The sequence below is a fragment of the Arachis ipaensis genome, chromosome B1 (genome assembly GCF_059453495.1).
Source record: "Arachis ipaensis isolate K30076 ecotype BB chromosome B1, ASM5945349v1, whole genome shotgun sequence".
Taxonomy (NCBI): domain Eukaryota; kingdom Viridiplantae; phylum Streptophyta; class Magnoliopsida; order Fabales; family Fabaceae; genus Arachis; species Arachis ipaensis.
In genome coordinates, this window is record NC_142436.1 from 118102012 (window position 1) to 118117293 (window position 15282).

The window sequence follows — 15282 nt, forward strand, 5'->3', positions numbered from 1 at the left end:
CCCAAGTTTGTGAGCCCAGAATATATCTGGAAGAGGAAGCAAAGCCTATCCGTCAACCTCAAAGAAGATTGAATCCCACCATCTTAGAAGTTGTCAAGAAGGAAGTGACCAGGCTTCTTCAAGCAGATATCATTTACCCCATCTCAGACAGTGAATGGGTCAGTCCAGTACAAGTAGTACCCAAGAAGTCTGGAGTCACAACAATAAAGAATGAGCACAGAGAGCTCCTGACAACTAGAGTGTAGAATTCATGGAGAGTTTGCATTGACTATAGGCGTCTCAACCAAGCCACTCGCAAGGATCATTATCCCTTGCCATTCATCGATCAAATGCTTGATCGCCTGTCAGGTAAATCCCATTATTGTTTTTTAGATGGCTATACAGGATATTTTCAAATTCATATACCTCCTGAAGATCAGGAGAAGACCACTTTTACATGTCCCTTTGGAATGTATGCTTATAAAAGAATGCCTTTTGGCTTGTGTAATGCACCTGCTACTTTCCAAAGATGTATAATGAGTATCTTTTCAAATCTTATTGAGAACTGTATGGAAGTTTTTATGGATAATTTTAGCATATATGTTGATTCATTTAGCCTTTACTTGGATAGTTTATCTAGAGTATTAGACAGGTGTGTTAGTACAAACCTTGTGTTAAATTTTGAGAAATGTCACTTTATGGTAAAACAAGGAATTGTACTAGGACATGTTGTATCTAATACTGGTATTTCAGTAGATCCAGCAAAGGTGGATGTCATTTCTAGTTTACCTTACCCTTCCTCCACGAGGGAAGTCTGTTCGTTCCTTGGCCACGCAGGTTTTTACAGGAGATTCATTAAGGACTTCAGTAGGGTAGCATTGCCTTTATCCAGATTACTGCAGAAAGATATTGAGTTTGAGTTCAGTAAGGATTGTATGCAGGCATTTGATAAGCTGAAGATTGCCCTAACTCAAGCTCTAATTGTGAGAGGACCAGACTGGAGCCAGCCATTTGAAATTACATGTGATGCTTCTAACTATGCGGTAGGAGCGGCGCTGGCTCAGCGCGAAGGTAAGGATCCTTTTGTAATTGCCTATGCATCTAAGACTTTAGATGCTGCTCAATCTAATTACACCACTATTGAAAAAGAGCTTCTAGCTATTGTTTTTTCTCTGGATAAATTCCGAGCCTATTTACTTGGTACTAAGGTAGTAGTGTACTCAGATCATGCAACTCTAAAATATTTATTAGCTAAAAAGGAGTCCAAACCAAGGCTAATACGTTGGATACTGCTGCTGCAAGAATTTGATTTAGAAATTAAGGATAGGAGTGGTAACCAGAATTTAGTGGCAGACCACTTGAGTCGCCTTGAGCACATTAAGGATGACTCCACTCCTATAAATGATACTTTCCTATTTGACAGCTTACATGCAGTATCTGAAGTAATTCCTTGGTATGCACCTGTAGCTAATTATCTAGTTAGCCACACTTTTCCTCCAAATTTCACTAAGCATCAAAGAGACAAGCTGAAAAGCGAGTCTAAATATTTTATATGGGATGATCCATATTTGTGGAGGTGTGGTGCTGGCCAGATAATTAGACGGTGTGTGCCTCAATCAGAATTCCATTCCATTTTAGAGGCCTGCCACTCATCTGAGAGCGGAGGACATTTTGGCCCTCAAAGAACAGTTAGAAAAATTCCAGACTGTGGATTCTGGTGGCCTACTCTTTTTAAAGACACTGCTGAATTTTGTAAATCTTATTCCCCTTGCCAAAGGTTTGGTAATATATCCAAAAGGGATGAGATGCCTCAACAGATTATGCTTTTCTGTGAAATTTTTTATGTTTGGGGCATTGACTTCATAGGTCTATTTCCAAATTCTAATGGTTACTTTTATATACTGTTAGCTGTAGATTATGTTTCTAAATGAGTGGAAGCAATTCCTACCCGTACTGATGATGCTAACACTGTTGTTTCCTTTGTTAGAAACCATATTATTTGCTGTTTTGTATAACCACGAGCAATCGTGAGCGATCAAGGCACTCACTTTTGTAACAGGAGACTAACAGGATTACTGAAGAGGCATGGGATAATTCACAAGGTAGCAACAGCTTACCATCCCCAGACCAATGGGCAAGCAGAAGTCTCTAACAGAGAGATAAAGCATATTCTGGAAAAGATAGTAAAAACCTCATAGGAAGGACTGGAGTGCCAGGCTACAAGATGCACTCTGGGCATATAGAATAGCATACAAGACACCCATTGGGATGAGCCCCTTCCGTTTAGTATACGGAAAGGCTTGCCACCTTTCAGTAGAGGTGGAACACAAGGCTTTCTGGGCTGTGAGGGAGTGCAACATGAATCTTGAAAAAGATGGTGCTGAAAGAAAGCTGCAACTAGCAGAACTGGAGAACCTTCGCCTAGAAGCATATGACAACTCCAGGAGATACAAAGAAAAGATGAAGGCTATCCATGACAAGCACATAAAAAGGAGAGAATTCAGACCAGGAGAGTTAGTTCTTCTTTATAACTCCAGACTGAGGCTTATGCCAGGAAAACTGAGATCAAGATGGGAAGGTCCATACAGAGTAGAAAAGGCAGAGCCATACGGAGTTTTCCACCTGTGTCATCCTTCTAGCTCCAAATTCTTAAAGGTCAATGGACATCGCCTGAAACTTTATCATGGTGAGAAGATGAAGAATAACAAAGAACTAGAGGTTTTTCTCTTGGAAGACCCACCAACAGAAGCTGAATGAGCCTAACAAGCGTCCAACTTAAGGACATAAAAGCAGAGTGCTAGGTGGGAGACAACCCACCATGGTATGATCATTCAGTTTCAGTCTTAGTTTTATTCTACTTTCTTATATTTTCATTTATGATGATGACTCTTCTCATAATCTCAGCATATAGCTGCATATAGTTTACAGTTGCATTTGCATTCTGCATAAAAAAAAGAGAGAAAAACGCACGCGACGCGTAAGCGTTGCTGACGCCTCCGCGTCATAAGTGCATTAAGAAGAAAAAAGAATTGAACAGAAAGTCACGCGAAAGCATGGCTGGAGGCGTGCCTTAGGCACAAACATGCCCACGCGTCCGCGTCACCCACGCGAACGCGTGCCCCTAAAAATTCGTAAAAGAGGTGTATGCCAGCAAGTTATGATGGAGCTGGGCTGGAATGATGCTGGAAGCACCAGCCCCATCATGCGACCACGTGACCCACGCGTCCGCGTCGTTTTTCAAAATATGGCCATTCACGCGATCGCGTCACCCACGCGAACGCGTCACCCTAAACTTTGGCAAAATGAGTTTGAGACAGAGAGTCGCGCGAATGCGAGGCTGCTCTCGCGCCACTCGCACAAATCAAGTCACGTGGCCGCGTGCCCACGCGTCCGCGTCACTTGAAAAACATCGCCCACCACGCGATCGCGTGACTCACGCGTCCGCATCATACGCGGCGCACAGATTATCCAGATCAGCCAAATATCATATCTTTTCTTCCCCAAATCCTAATTTTTCTTTTCCCTTCTTATTTCTTTCTTCTCCCTTCTTCCCTCTTTACTCTTTCTCATTTTTTACTTTCTTCCTTCTTTCTCACATCCATTATTATTTTTAATTATGTTTTCTTTTCTTTTCTTCTTCCCTTTTTACTTTTCCATTATTATTTTTAATTATGTTTTCTTCCTTCTTTTTTCTTTTTACTTTCATTATCTATATTTTTCTTTTCTTTCTTTTTATTCCTTTAATTGGTGTTAGAATTTTAATTGGGTGATTATTTTCTTCTATATTTTACTTGTGAGTCTATTAAGAAATTATTTGACAATTAATATTACTTCTTAAAGGGTTGCTTGCATGTTCAAATTCATACTTTCAATAACATATTTACCATGCATGCTATGTGTTTGTGAAAAAGCCCGTATGGCATTACGCATTATTTTAAATCTTTCTATTCTACTATTCTAATGCCTATTTTTCACAAAACCTCTTTTATATTTTATTAATTAAATATAATTGTCAATACAAATAGATTATTAGTTTGAAAGACTTGGTAATCTAACTTGGACATTGAATGCTTGATCTATGCTACTCATGCCTTTGCCAGCATGCCAATAAACATCTTGCTTTTGATTGCCATCATATGCACTTGCTTTATCACCTTTGATGAACTTTTCACATGTAGTCTAGACCATGTGTTAACAACATCCTTCTTTACCGTGCATTGATTATCACCCTTAATGTTCGCTCCCTTGCTCGAACCCTTAGCTTTACATATTACTTTCTCTTTCCTTTTTCAGGATGGCCACCAAGAAAGGTAGAGAGAAAGCAACTCCCAAACCACCAGCAAGAAGAGGAACAAAAAGAACATTAATGGCAGAGCCATCTTCAACAGCGGTGAAACCCTCAACAAAATGAATTAAGAGGATCATCAAAGTCGATGAAAAAGAGAAAGCCTTTCCAGCAAAGGACACTGCACGGTTCACTAACCGCTACTGTGAGCAGATGTTCCCCATCCTGGCTGAAAGGAATTATAACAATGAGTATCTTCTTATCCTCCCAACCAACATTGCTGAATTTGTTGAGCCCCGCATTGAGCGAAGACAATGGGAATTCCTACGGAGACAGCCACGGCAGGTTAATCTATCATGGGTAGTTGAATTCTACTCCAATTTTCACATGCCAACCATGCAGTCTGTCTATGTCCGTCAGAAGCAAGTCCCTATAACAGAAGAAGCCATTCAACGAGCTTTAGATCTTTTTCCTGCTCCAGAAGGATCGGACTCATTCCAAGAAGCCTCACTCAAGTGCCAGACATACCAATTTGACTGGGACGCCGTTCTCAGAGTTATCACATAACCTGGCAGCATATGGATCTATGGATACCATCGTTCCCAACCTAAGGGCATATTGGCTTTAGCACTCACCTTTGAGGCTCGACTATGGGCCCAGATCATGTCCCATTACGTCTTTCTAAGCACTCATGAGTCCTCCTTCACTGCAGACATGGCTGTTTTACTCTGGTGTATCCTTACAGACCAGCACCTCAATTTACCAAGACACATTCGGCATGCTATGAGACACGTACAAATTGCGGGCAACCTACCTTTTCCCGCCTTGATTTCAGATCTAGTCTCAGCAGCCAGAGTCTCTAACGGCCATGATTCCACAAGATGATCAATACGTCCCTAACAGAAAGTATATCAGACCTCCAGCAGCCACTATCAACCAGAGCACAGAACCAGCAGAAGATATCCCTTCTTCTTCCACATCACAAGCACCTTCAACAAACCAACTGCTCCATCAGATACTTGAGAGGTTCAACTAAGGAAAGCAAAGAGAGCGCCGTAACAAGCGCAGATTTACATATCAAGGAGCTACTTGTTGGTAACCACCCACCTAAAGAAGACCCAGACACCCCGGACTCCACTTCATTTACCAGCACAGGGAGCCACGACGGTCTCGATGGTGGAGATACTGCAACCAACCCTCCTTTGTTCCTGATAGATGGCACCGAGGACGGTGCAAAGCCTTAAGTGTGGGGAGGTCGGTCAGTACCTGACTTCCGGAGGTAATTTCTTTTTCCTTAAACACCAATAAAATAGGATATTTTAGTTAGTTTTTCTTTTATTTAGAATAGGATAAATTGCATAGAAATATGTTATTTGCATGCATGTTCTACTCGATTGAAAAATAATAAGTTTCTTTTAAGACCCTATTTTTGGAAAATTTCACTAATTTAAATCAAAACTTTTGTGTTAAATTTGTTTGAAGTTATAATTGGAACATAGTTTAAAAAGTTAAGAACATACAACCTGTGAGACTTGAGCCTAATAACATGGTTACATTATTTAACCATAAATATTATTCTTGTGTGTTTGCTTCTCTATGATTGTAATCTTTATTTTGTTCCATCATATATGTCTAATGTTTAATGTGTTATATGCATGCATATGATTGAGGCCATTAATTGTTTTAACTCACTTACCCCAAATAGCCTACCCTTCCATTTACCTTTGTTAGTCACTTTGAGCCTTTTAATCCCAAATTGTTCTATATTTTACCACATTACTAGCCTTAAGCGGGAAAAACAAGTAATACCCCAAATTAAATCTTTGGTTAGCTTAAGATAGAAAGTGTGTATCAATTGAGTGTGGGAATTTGTGGGAACATTGGTTAATAAGAGAATGTGTCATGATAAAATAATGGGAATGTGGGTACCTACTCATGTGAAACTAGAGAAATTGAAAATCTATGTGCATTGATAATGTTATGTTTATGCTGAAAAAAAATCCAAAAATACTAGTAATAATTAAGTAATTAAATAAGGGGACAAAATTACCCCAATGCTAAGTTAAGTTAATAAAAAGATCAATGCATATGTGATACAAGTTAAAAAGAAAAGTTAATACATGAGTATGTAATGCAAAAGTGAGAATTCTGGGTAGCTAGGCATGATTCTAGAGTTATATAGAGTGTATGTATGTTAGATAAGAGCTCAGGTTAGTCAAAGATTCAATTTATAGCTCACTTAGCCATATGTATACCCTTACCCTTACCTTAACCCCATTACAACCTTAAAAAGACCTCATGATGTTTTGCATTAGTACATTAAATATTGTTGATTGGTTAGGTGAAGAACAAGGTTTAGAAAGCATGGTTAGAGAAGGAAAGAGTAATTACCCTATACACTAGAGTGACTAGAGTGCACATACACTATCAGTGAGGGTTCAATGCTTAATTCTATGTTCCCTGCTTTCATGAGCTGTCTTCTTACAATTTTACTTGTTTTCACTATATAATTTGAATTAGTAGAAATTTAATTTATGTTTGTCTTGAAGAACTTATTTACTTTTAACCAAGTAGACAAGAATCATATAGTTGCATTCATATATATAGGTTGTATTGCATTGCATGAGTCTCACATGCCCCTACTCATTTACTTTATTTTATTTCCTTAAGCTAAGCATGAGGACATGCTAATGTTTAAGTGTGGGGGGATTGATAAACCATTATTTTATGATTTATATTGTGTTTAATTGAGTGGTTTTATCAAGTCTTTACCCACTTATTCATATGATTAGCATGATTTTGTAATTTCTTCCTAGTATTATTTGTGGTTGAAAACTTGCTTCCCAGAAACCTTTAATTAGTACATTTTAATTCTCCTTTATCCCATTCGATACCGTGACCCGTGTGTTAAGTGTTTCAGGCCTCATAGGGTGCGAATGGCTTAGAGAATGGGGAGGAAGCTTGCAAAAATGAAAGGAACACAAGAAACTAAGGAGATGACTAGCGAACACTGACGCGAGCGCGTGCCCCATGCGAACGCGCGGAATGAAGAAAATCGCAATGACGCGAACGCGTGCCTGACGCGTACGCGTGGATTGGAGTATGCACGAATGACGCGAACGCGTGGACGATGCGAACGCGTGACAAGGAATATCACTCAATGACGCGAACGCGTGGACGACGCGTACGCGTGACCTGTGCGATTGGTGCACGAAATTGTGATTGTCCATTCCCAGCAACGGTGCCAAAAACTCAGTACGCACGTTCATAATCTCAAATTCTTTTTCACAATTCCGATACAACTAACTAGCAAGTGCACTGGGTCGTCCAAGTAATAAACCTTACGTGAGTAAGGGTCAATCCTACGGAGATTGTCGGCTTGAAGCAAGTTATGGTAATCTTGTAAATCTCAGTCAGGAATATTCAAATGGTTATGGGATTTGATAATTAAAATATAATTAAAACATAAAATAAGATAGAGATACTTATGTAATTCATTGGTGAGAATTTCAGATAAGCGTATGGAGATGCTTTGCTCCTTCTGAATCTCTACTTTCCTACTGCCTTCATTCAATCATTCATACTCCTTTCCATGGCAAGCTGTATGTTGGGCATCACCGTTGTCAATGGCTACTTCCTGTCCTCTTAGTGAAAATGGTTCAAATGCGCTGTCACCGCACGGCTAATCATATGTCGGTTCTCGATCATGTTGGAATAGAATCCATTGATTCTTTTACATCTTTCACTACGTCCAACACTCGCGAGTTTGAAGCTCGTCACAGTCATCCCTTCCCAGATCCTACTCGGAATACCACAGACAAGGTTTAGACTTTCCGGATCTCAAGAATGGCCACCAATAATTCTAGCTTATACCACGAAGACTCCGATCTTTCGGAATGGAGGCTAAGAGATAAACGCTCAATCCAAGGTAGAACGGAAGTGGTTGTCAGGCACACGTTCATAGGTTGAGAATAGTGATGAGTTTCACGGATCATCATATTCATCATGTTGAAGTGCAAGCGAATATCTTAGAGTAGGAATAAGCTTGAATTGAATAAGAAAACAATAGTACTTTGCATTAATTCATGAGGAACAACAGAGCTCCATACCTTAATCTATGGTGTGTAGAAACTCTACCGTTGAAAATACATAAGTGATGAAGGTCCAGGCATGGCCGAATGGCCAGCCCCCTAAACATGATCTCTGAACGTAAAATTATTCAAAGACTAACCAGAGATATAAAATAAATCACTAAAAGTAGTTTTTATACTAAACTAGTAGCTAGGGTTACATAAGATAAGTAAATGATGTAGAAATCCACTTCTGGGCCCACTTGGTGTGTGCTTGGGCTGAGCATTGAGCTTTCATATGTAGAGACTCTTTTTGGAGTTAAATGCCAGGTTGTAGCCTGTTTCTAGCGTTTAACTTTGATTTGCAACCTGTTTCTGGCGTTTAACTCCAGAATAGGGCAGGAAGTTGGCGTTTGAACACCAGTTTGCATCGTCAAAAATCGAGCAAAGTATGGACTATTATATATTTCTGGAAAGCCCTGGATGTCTAATTTCCAATGCAATTGAGAGCGCACCAATTGGGTTTCTGTAGCTCCAGAAAATCTATTTCGAGTGAAGGGAGGTCAGAATCCAACAGCATCTGCAGTCCTTCTTCAGCCTCTGAATCAGATTTTTGCTCAAGTCCCTCAATTTCAGCCAGAAAATACCTAAAATCACAGAAAAACACACAAAATCATAGTAAAGTTCATAAATGTGATTTTTTATTTAAAAACTAATAAAAATATACTAAAAAGTAACTAAATTATACTAAAATCTACTTAAAAACAATGCCAAAAGCGTATAAATTATCCACTCATCACAACACCAAACTTAAATTGTTGCTTGTCCCCAAGCAACTAAAAATCAAATAGGATAAAAAGAAGAGAATATACTATAAATTCCAAAATATCAATGAAAGTTTGCTTCAATTAGATGAGCTGGACTAGTAGCTTTTTGCCTCTGAACAGTTTTGGCATCTCACTTTATCCTTTGAAGTTCAGAATGACTGGCATCTATAGGAACTCATAATTTAGATAGTGTTATTGATTCTCTTAATTCAGTATGTTGATTCTTGAACACAGCTACTTTATGAGTCTTGGCCGTGGCCCTAAGCACTTTGTTTTCTAGTATTACCACCGGATACATAAATGCCACAGACACATAACTGGGTGAATCTTTTCACATTGTGACTCAGCTTTGCTAGAGTCCCCAATTAGAGGTGTCCAGGGTTCTTAAGTACACTCTTTTTTTTTGCTTTGGACCTCGAATTTAACCGCTCAGTCTCAAGTTTTCACTTGACACCTTCACGCCACAAGCACATGGTTAGGGACAGCTTGGTTTAGCCGCTTAGGCCAGGATTTTATTCCTTTAGGCCTGATGCGTGAGCATCTTTCCTATCTTTTCTTAATGAATTTGCATCTAAATTGTTGAGTTTAATAAAGAATTAATTATCTTTTAGCCAATATGGATGCTACTTTGAGTCTTGTGCAATTCTGTTTATTTTAGGTAGCATTCAGTTGGATTTGATGGAGTTTCTACAGAAGAAGAGATGAAGGTGAATGATGTTGTCAACCCTGATCTCTCTGCACTCAAACCTGAATAACTCGAGTTACAGAGGTCCAATGGATGTGATTTTAGTTGCGTTGGAAAGCTAACTTCCAGAGCTTTCCAATGATATATAATAGTTCATACTTCTTCTTTGAACTCGCTGCCAAGGCTGCACCTAACTTGAGATTTCTCAAGTTAGGCGCAAGACACAACAACAATATGCGAGATTGGTCCTGCCCACTTCAAGTTAGGCGCACTAAAGCCCAAGTTAGGTGCAGCTTCACTCAAATAAACTCCAATTCATGCTGCCAAGCCCAAGTTAGGCGTGGATCCTAGTGAAGCCAAGTGGTCCGTATCCATCATTTGAAGATTTGCTGATTGCTATAATTAATTCTAATTTAAATTCAAATTTTAAAAATAGGAAAAGATATTATTTTAGTTTTAAAGATAGATTTTAAATTAATTAAGATTAGATATAAATAGGGGGATACCACCTCAACATTATTCCATTCCAGACTTCCAATTCTATACAAATTTACATTCCGTAATCCTAGTTTTCTACTCTGAACCATGAGCAACTAATCCTCCATTGTTAAGGTTAGGAGCTCTGTCTATTTGTATGGATTGATTTTATTGCTTTATCTATTTTAATTCATGTATGGATTTATAATTTAAGAATTATTTTCGCTCTTTATCTTATGAATTTGGGTGGAACAGAAGTGTGACCCTCTTTCTATTTGAGTTCTTGTATAATTTGGAAAAGCTCTTTACTTGAACAACAGCTTGAAAACATATTCTCCTAAATTTTAATTATCTGGATTTAACGGGATATGTGACATATAATCCTTTTATTTTTGGGTAATTAGAGTTTTTGTGGCATATAAACTGGAATTTGATCATGTAGCTTCTAATTGGAATTAATTGACCAAGGAATTGGCAGTTAATGAATTTTAGAGGAGACTAGAAAGTTCTAAGGAATTAGGGTCTAGTCACATATAGTTTGCCATAAATTAAATCCTACATAATTAAAATAGTTAGTAAGAAAAGTAAATCCAGAGAAATAGATAATTCTGAAACCTTAACTGGCTTCTCAATATTTTATTCCCAACTTATTTATCTTCCTATCTTTAATATTCTAAACTTACTGTTAATGCTTTTAAACTTCCAAACACTATTTTCTGTTTGTCTAACTAAGCCTATTGATAAACCACTATTTTATGGTTTATCTTGTGCTCAATTGAGTGGATTTTATCAATCTTTACCCACTTATTCATACTATTTGCATGTTTTATATTTTCCTTCCCGATTTTGTGCTATGATTGAAAACATGCTCCTTTGACCTTAATTTCATTAATATTAATTCTCCCTTTATACCATTCGATGCCGTGATATGTGTATTAAGTGTTTTCAGAGATTACCTATCAAACACTATTGTTGCTTAATCCATCAATTCTCGTAGGATCGATCCTTACTCACGTAAGGTATTACTTGGTACGACCCGGTGCACTTGCCGGTTAGTCTGTGGTTAGAAAATTCGCACCAAATTTTTAGCGCCGTTGCTGGAGATTGATAGTGATTAACAACTATTCGTTGTTTGATTGCTTAGATTGGATAATTTTTACTTTAATTAGATTTTTTTTCAATTTTTAATTGTTCGTCTTTTTTTTCTTTCGTTATTTCCGTTCACCCCTCCCCTAACCCGTTTTTCTTTTTATTTCTTTTACTTTCGTGTTTTTTTTTTCTCTTTTCATTTTGTTTTCTTTTTAATTTTTTTTTCTTCTTTCTTTCGTTCTTTCACTTGTACCCCCTCCCCTTATTGTTTCGTTCACGTCCCTTGCCCCCTGTCCCCTATTTTCTTTTTTTTTTTCACTTTCTTTTAATTTTTCTTATTTAAATCTCGTCCGATCATTCTTTTATTTTTTATTTTATTTTTATTTTCGTTTTGTTTTGTTTTTTCATTATTTTTTTATTTTTTATATTTTATTAGTTTTATTTTATTTTTATCTTTAAAAACAAAAAAATATTTTAAATAAATAAATAAATAGCACTAATATTTTTTTTAATTTCTGAAATTAAGTTTGGTGTTTCTTAGTTAGTTTTATTTTAATTTTTTTTATTTTAATTTTTAGAATTCTGTTCTTTCTTTATGCTTTTCTGTTTGTCACATGGTGCGTTTAATCCTATTTGATGTTTTGTGCTAAGAAAAAATAATGGAGAGAGATCATATGGATTACTACTCACACCCAAGTAGTGATTCATATCATTATGAATAGGGGAACTATCCAAATTTTGGTTGGCAAGGTCAAAACCAAAGAAACTTCAATGCTCCATGTTCCAACTATCAAGAGCCACTACCTCCCTATTCATATCAAGAACCCCCATCTCCATATACATACCAAGAACCATCATTTTTCTACCCATATCAAGATCCACCATCTACCTATTCTTACCAAGAACCATCCTCTTTTTACTCTTATCAAGAATCATCACCTCCTTCTTATTCTTATCAAGAACCATCACCTCCTCCTTATTCATCTCAAATACCATCAGATCTTGAGCTTCTCATGAAAAAATTCTTACATGATATAAAGACGAGTGTCAAAAATGTAGAGAAACATGTGCAGTCGATTATCAAGTCACAAGAAGAGGAGCAAGCAAATTCTTTCCCAAGAGATATAATACAAGATCCTATAGAAGAAAGTGAGGAAATCAATCAAAGGAGTTCATACTCCAATGAATTAGAGAACTTTCAACCCTCACACATAGAAGAAGAAGAAGAAGATGCAAAAACAAAAGAGGTTGATGCACCAACAAAGAAGGAAGATGCACAAACAAAGAAGGTTGCAAGGGATGAAAATAATTATGGAAATCTACACTCCAATGAAGCAGAGAGTGGCATGGAGGGTGAGTTTATTGAACCACCAATTCAAGAAGTTCTTGATGAAGGGTACACTCTAACCATCACATAACACCCACATGTTGAAATCAAAGAAGTGAAGATAACCAATGGAAGCACTGAAAAGGGGATTGTGACCAAGAAACAGAAGAAAATATCCATGAAGAAGAAAAGGTCAACAAAAAGCAATCCAACCTCTACCCCAACAAGCAAGGTGAATCAAGCTAATCACAATAAAAGAAAGCTTGTTAGGAGGACTTCATATTAGGGGGCACTAATCTTCACCTCTCCCCCCTTGGAGACATTTCTTTTAACCAACTGGAAGAAGAGGAAGAAACTTCAATAATCAAGTGTCAAGCTAGTGAGGTTAAAGAAGCGCTTGTCGGGAGGCAACCCGATAATTTTGTATCCTTAGTACTTTTCGTAGTGAAATTAGCAGGGATGTAAAGGCCTTTAACCTTCACTAGCACGTCCTCTACTAGTTCATAAGCCTGTTTCATTGATTTGTCTACCATCTCTATTGAGATTCTTGCAGCTTGTACCTCAAAGATTCCCAGTTTCTCCATTACAGAGAGTGGCATGAGGTTTATCCCTAACCCCAGGTCACACAGAGCCTTCTCAAAGGTCATGGTGCCTATGGTACAAGGTATGAAGAATTTTCCGGGATCCGATTTCTTCTGAGGTAATGTCTACCTCATTAATGCATTCAGTTCATTAGTGAACAAGGGGGTTCATCCTCCCAAGTCTCAATACCAAATAACTTGGCATTCAGCTTCATAATTGCTCCTAGATATTTAGCAACATGCTCTTCAATGGTATCTTCATCCTCTTCAGAGGAAGAATATTCATCAGAGCTCATGAATGGCAGAAGGAAGTTCAATGTAATATCTATGGTCTCTATATGAGCCTTAGATTCCTTTGGTTCCTCAAAGGGAAACTCCTTTCTATCCAAAGAACGTCCCATGAGGCTTTTCTCACTGGGACTCACATCCTCCTCACTCTCTCCAGGTTTGGCCAAATTGGTTATGGTTATGGCCTTGCACTCTCTCTTGGGATTTTCTTCTGTATTGCTTGGGAGAGTACTTGGAGGAGTTTCAGTAATCTTCTTACTCAACTGACCCACCTGTGCCTCCAAATTTCTAATGGAGGACCTTGTTTCATTCATGAAACTTAGTGTGGTCTTGGATAGATCAGAGACTATGGTTTCCAGGCCAGAATGACTCTGTTCAAAATTCTCTGTCTGTTGCTGAGAAGATGATGGAAAAGGCTTACTATTGATAAACCTATTTCTTCCACCATTATTATTGAAGCCTTGTTGAGGCTTTTGTTGGTCCTTCCATGAGAAATTTGAATGATTTTTTCATGAAGGATTATAGGTGTTTCCATAGGGTTCTCCCATGTAATTCACCTCTGCTATTGCAGGGTTCTCAGGATCATAAGCTTCTTCTTCAGAAGATGCTTCTTTAGTACTGTTGGATGTGGCTTGCATTCCATTCAGACTCTGAGAGATCATATTGACTTGCTGAGTCAATATTTTATTCTGAGCCAATATGGCATTCAGAGTATCAATTTCAAGAACTCCCTTTTTCTAAGGCGTCCCATTGTTCACAGGATTTCTCTCAAAGGTGTACATGAGCTGGTTATTTGCAACCATTTCAATGAGTTCCTGAGCTTCTGTAGGGGTTTTCACATGAAGAGATCCTCCTGCAGAATGGTCCAATGACATTTTTGACAACTCAGACAGACCATCATAGAATATACTTATGATGCTCCATTCTCGAAGCATGTCAGTAGGACACCTTTTGATCAATTGCTTATATCTTTCCCAAGCTTCATAGAGGGACTCTCCTTCCTTTTGTCTGAAGGTTTGGATTTCCACTCTAAGCTTCCTCATCTTTTGAGGTGGAAAGAATTTGGCCAGGAAAGCACTGACCAGCCTATCCCAAGAGTTCAGGCTTTCCTTAGGTTGTGAATCCAACCATGTTCTAGCTCTGTCTCTTACAGCAAAAGGGAAAAGCATAAGCCTGTAGACCTCGGGATCAACTCCATTGGTCTTGACAGTGTCACAGATTTGCAAGAATTCAGCCAAAAACTGATGAAGATCTTCCATTGGAAGTCCATGAAACTTGCAATTCTGCTGCATTAGAGAAACTAATTGAGGCTTAAGCTCAAAGTTGTTTGCTCCAATGGCAGGAATTGAGATGCTTCTTTCATAGAAGTTAGCAGAGGGTGCAATGAAGTCACCAAGCATCTTTCTTGCATTGTTGGAATTGTTGTTATTTTCGGCTGCCCTGTCTTCTTTTTTTTTCAAAAATTTCTGTTAGGTCCTCTCCAGAGTGTTGTGCCTTAGCTTCTCTTAGCTTCCTCTTTAGAGTCCTTTTAGGTTCTGGATCATCTTCAACAAGAATGTTCTTATCCTTGCTCCTGCTCATATAAAAAAGAAGAGAATAGAAAATAATAGGAATCCTCTATGTCACAGTATATAGATCCCCTTTTGTGAGTAGAAGAGGAGAAGAATATAATTC

General features: G+C 38.1%; 1 non-coding gene across 1 annotated transcript; it reads left to right on the top strand.

The window, feature by feature from the left end:
* The first annotated feature begins 14537 nt into the window (after window positions 1–14537).
* LOC148578084 (small nucleolar RNA R71) lies at window positions 14538–14645 on the top strand. Its single transcript, XR_015904317.1, has one exon. It is a non-coding gene; the product is annotated as a small nucleolar RNA R71 (small nucleolar RNA).
* Window positions 14646–15282: the final 637 nt, after the last annotated feature.